The sequence below is a fragment of the Monodelphis domestica genome, chromosome 5, assembly GCF_027887165.1.
Source record: "Monodelphis domestica isolate mMonDom1 chromosome 5, mMonDom1.pri, whole genome shotgun sequence".
NCBI classification, from domain to species: Eukaryota; Metazoa; Chordata; class Mammalia; order Didelphimorphia; family Didelphidae; genus Monodelphis; species Monodelphis domestica.
In genome coordinates, this window is record NC_077231.1 from 197,547,065 (window position 1) to 197,552,466 (window position 5,402).

The 5,402-nt window shown below is 30.9% G+C and overlaps 1 pseudogene; it reads right to left on the minus strand.

Moving 5' to 3' along the window:
* Positions 1 to 4,117: 4,117 nt before the first annotated feature.
* On the minus strand, positions 4,118 to 4,231 carry LOC130454820 (U2 spliceosomal RNA; annotated as a pseudogene).
* Between the last annotated feature and the right edge of the window lie 1,171 nt (positions 4,232 to 5,402).

Sequence of the window (5,402 nt, forward strand, 5' to 3'; positions counted from 1 at the left end):
TTCTTCAAACCGTACCATTTCCCTTCCCTTCAATAAAAATTTTAGTATAAGTCAGATTTTGGGTTTAGGCCTGTCTTTATAATAAGGGAAAGGATTAGACAAATTAGAGACAAGATTAAGAGCTGAATCTTATGCATGTCTGTGGCAAACCAGACCTGGGTTGTCATAAATCTCCCTAGGAAAAGGTTTGGTTATATACCCTTTCCTCAGAACTGCTGGCAAGGAAACCTGACATCTTTCCTTCCAGTTTGTGCCAATACAGTGCTCAATGGAAATAGCCTGTTAAATTATCCTTTGGAGAGAGAGTTAGGGAATTTCTTCCTGCCTTTCTAAGGTTTCCTCAAGCCCTGCTGTCCACTAATCTTGAGGAGGGAGAGATATTACCATCTTTTCCTTAACCTTTCTGTTTCTCCACATTCCCCTTCAACCTCTCTCTGGAGTTTACATACTTCTAGTGGGACAAACCCTATTCACCTCTCTCCATTTTAAAGAGAGAAGAGTCTCCCTCTTTCTTCTCTTTTACAATAGGATAGAATACAGAAACATCAATTTATTTTTAATGAACTTTTCCTCCTGATTTCACTTTCTTTACATCAAGTAATGGGAGGAAAGGAGAAAGGGAAAACAAAGAATAAAAGAGAAGTATAGGAGATAGAGAAGGAAAGAATGGAGGAAGTTATCATGAGAAAAAAGGAGGTAGTGATGGAGGGAGGGAAATAAATTTTTAAACATAATAACAAAATGGTTTTACTTTCCAAATAATTTATATTCTATTTTTTGAATGATACTCATTATACCATTTGATATGATAATGTTATGATTAAAATTAATATCCAGTACTCCAAGTATTATATTTAATAAGATTTAACAATAAATTTGACAATAAATACCAATGTAGATATAGATACATACTCACATACACCCATAAATGTGTGTACATTATGCATGCATGTCATCACATTCTTTTCAAATTAAATTGCATATTTAAATTTTATTTAAAACTTATTTTCAGTAAATCTTTTAAGTAAATGAGTATCAATATTGAAAAGAAATCTATCATATTAACTAGTATTTTTTTCTCTCAAAGTGAAACATCAATTAATTGTATCAGTAATAGTATATTCAAAATCTGTTACAGCTGAGTAGATATGAAATAATTCATTTAGATCAGGGGCTAATTGAATTGTTCATCCCTCTTCAATTGTCAACTTGAATATGAATTGGTATGTATCAAATCAGTTCCTCTATATTCATTTTCTCTTTTATTTTAATTTTCTCAACTACATGTAAAATTATAATTATTTAAAAAAAAATTATTTCTAGTTCATTTTCCTCCAACTCTCCCCTACTCCATCCTTGGAATGGAAAGTAATTTTAAGGAATTATGAAGGTAAACTTACAGAAAACATATTTCCATATTAGCCATGTGGGAAAAGAGAACATAAACTCCCCCCCCCAAAATAAAAATAATGATATCAAAAAAGTGTGCTTTTATCTACATTCAGATTTAAATAGTTCTTTCTCTGGAGGTAGATAGCATTTTTCATCATAAATCCTTCAGAAATTTTCTTGGATAATTGTATTGCTCAGAATAGCTGCCATTCATAGTTTATCATCATACAATATTTCTGTTACTATGTACAGTGTTCTCCTGGTACTGCTCATTTCACTTTACATCAGTTTATATGTCTTCTGAAAGCATCCTGCTCATTCTATTGTGCCATGGTACTTCATCACAATATCATGCTGCCACTTGTTCAGTCATTCCCTAGTTGATGCTCATCATAGCATTATATCATTACAACAGCTAAAAATATTTGCTATAAATATGTTTGTACAAATAAGACAGTTTTCTTTTCCTTCAATCTATTTGGAACATAGACATAGTAGTGGTATGGCTGGCTCAAAAGAGTATGCACAGTTTTATAATCCATTGGGCATGTATCCTAATTGCTTTCTCAAATGTTGTGTCAATTCACAACTTCATCAACAATGCATGTGACCTAATTTTTCCATCCCCTCCAAAATTTTCTTTTTTTGTCCTGTTAACCAATCTGATAGGCATAATATAGTATCTCAGAATAGTTTTAATCTGTGTTTCTCTAATAAGTAGTGATTTAGAATATTTTTTGATGACTGTTGAGAATTTTGATTTTTTTTTCAATTTTGAAAATGCCTGTTTGTATCCTTTTCCTTTTTTCATTGGGGATTACTAGCATTATTCTTATAAATTTGTTTGTTTTCTCAAATGTAAGGGTTAAAAGGGGTTATTATTAATTTTTTAAGGGTTGGACTTTATATTTTATGAGTGTGGTCATCAGGAATTTAACTAATTCCAAAGAGATGTTATTTAAAGTTTATTTACAAAATGTAGAAAGAGTGAAGCAAGAAATCAGAGAGAAGATAAGGTAAGATGTCTAGCCTGAGCATTAAGTAATTTACTCTGCCCTTCTCGCAGGCTGGGCAGGGAGAGTTAGTTCTTAGCTGCAGGGGGCCTCAGCCCTTGTAGTCAAGGCCCTGGGGATACAGGGAGAGTAGGTCTCTCCTGAGGATAGTTTTTTTCAGGAAATACAGTAGTTAAGAGTCAACTTTTTACTCACCACATGTCAGTCCAGTCAGCAGATCCTTCTGCCTCTCTTCACCAGCCTCAACTCAAAAACATGAAGAATTCCTCCAGTCTCCATTTCCAAATAATGAAGGACTGTTTCTCACAGGAAATAACAGCTTCTTTTAAAGACATTTTCTCCTACTTCCTGTACCTTCCCCTAATTTTATGTCTACCAATCACAGTTGACGCTCTGATCTAGGACTTCCCAGAAGGCAGTCAGTCAATTGTGATTCATCAACCACTATCTCATATGTGGGTAACAGACATCCCTATTCAATGTGTGAAGTGGAGTGTTTACACCTTTGGTGATTAAATCTAAAATGGGCATATCTTCATACTCAACTTTAAGTGGGGTATTCTAAAAATAGACAGGAGTTATAATTTAATCTTCACAATCAGGGGAGAGTTAAATATTTTCATTGTTATAATCAGGGGAGAATTAAATTTATTCTTCACACTATGAGAAATGAGACTCCACTCAGAGAAACTTGATATATTTCTCCCCAGGTTCATGCTTTCTTTCTAATTTTTAGTTTCATTGATTTTGTTTTTGTAATACTTTTTAAATTTAATGTAAACAAAATTATTTATTTTTCATACTGCTATTCTCTCTCTGTCTTGTTTAGTTATAAATCCTTATCTTATCCAAAGATCTGACATGCCCCCCTATTTTACTTATTATATCACACATTATATCTGAATCATATATATGTTTTGATATTATCTTGGTATTGGGTGTGAAATGTTGATATGTATCTAGTTTCTGACAAACTACTTTCTAATTTCCTCAGCAACTTTTTTGAAATAATGATTTCTGTTCAAGAAAGCTTGAATTTTTATGTTTATTAAGCATTAGATTACTATGGTGATTGTGTACGTAATTAATTCTAATGATTCACCAATATTTCTTAGCCAGTACCAGATTGTTTTTAAGGATTATCACTTTATTATACAGTTTGAAATCTGGTATTGCTAGGCTTCCTTTCTTCATATGTTTTGCTTTGATTTTCTTGACTTTTGTTTCTTCTAGATGATTTTTTTAGTGTTTTTCCTAGCTTTGTAAATATTTTTTTGTATTTGAATGTTATGCCACTGAATAAATAAGTTAGTTTAGGTAGAATCATGAATTTAATATATTGTATTTACCTACCCATGAGCAATGAATATTTTTCCAATTGTTTATTTGTTTGTCTTTTTTGAAAATTTTATTTAATTAGTCAATATAGAACATTTTTACTTAGTTACAAGAATAATATCCTTTCCCTTAACTCACCTCTTTCTGTAGGCCATGCATAATTCACTGGGTTTTACATGTGTCCTTGATCAAAACCTATTTCCATATTATTGATGTTTGCAATAGGGTGATCATTTAGAGTCTATATCCCCAATCACATCCCCATTGACCTATGTAATCAACCAGTTGTTTTTCTTCTGTGTTTCTCCTCCCTTGGTTTTTCCTTTGAATGTGAATAGTGTTCTTTCTCGTAAATCCCTCCGAGTTGTCCTGGATTACTGTCTTGCCACTAATGGAGAAGTCCATTTAATATATTGTTCTCAGATAGAGGATTAAACTGATAAGAACATATACTACACTTGATCTTAGCCAAAAGGCTGAGAAGAAATTCTCCAATTGTTTAGATCTGAGTTTATGTGCATAAAAATTGTTTTGTAATTGTGTTCATATAATTCTTGGGTCAATCTTAGCAGTCAGACTCCCAAGTATTTGATAATGTTTACAGTTATTTCAAATGGAATTCCTTTCTATATTGTCCTTTGGGACTATTATAGAAATATTTTCCATATTCAGTTTCAAAAGTATCTGAAAGAACATTTTTTACAAAAATAAGGGCATCTATAACCTTATAGGTGCTTCTCTACCTTTTCTCTATTGTTTCTGAAAGGCTCAGTTAAAAAAAAAATTGAGATTTGAGCATCAATGTGGTTTTGCATAAAATAATTCATATATATATATTATTTTAAGGTTTAAGAAGTATTTTATTAACATCAACTTTATGATGTACATTATATCATTATATCTCATAGTCTTAGGATTAAAATTAACAGGATCAGAAGAACAAGTATTTTTTTTCTCCAGAGTTGTTGTGCTAATTATTATTAGATGTGGGATTTTGATCAATCTTTTGGTAGCAACTTTATTTTAACTATTTCATTAACTAAAATGATTTTAGTTTAAATATATTCATAAAATTTTAGAAACTTTTCATTTTAAAATAATTTACTTCATTCAGGCAACTAAAAAACTATCCTGATCATTTCATTTTCTATCTTTAGAATAATTGAATTTGAATGTAAATATCTATCAATGTTCATTTGTCCATGTCATTAAATGTTTATTAAATATAATACCTACCAAATGTGGAAACAAATTCATCTTTTTTCACTAGGGATAGTGTGTTGTGGTCCATTTTTCAGTAATAAAATTACTTTCTACTACTCTTATACATTTCCCAAATGACCTATGTTGGCACATGATTGGGAGTTGATTTATCATGAAAATAAGTGTACATACAGCATCTCAAATTCATTTACTACTCCACAAGATTTTTTTTATCTCTTCTTGTTCATTCTTTATTGATGACTTTTAAAAGGAAAATAGAAACCTCATATATGCAAATTCACAGATCAAAAAATATATTTAATTTGGTACCTTAGGACTCATCAGATTTTGAAAAAATTTTAACATGTATCTATAAAGAACTACTTTGTTTAATAGATATGTGGCCAATGACTTTGATTCATACATGATAAGAAAAATAATACTTTTGGCTAGTTC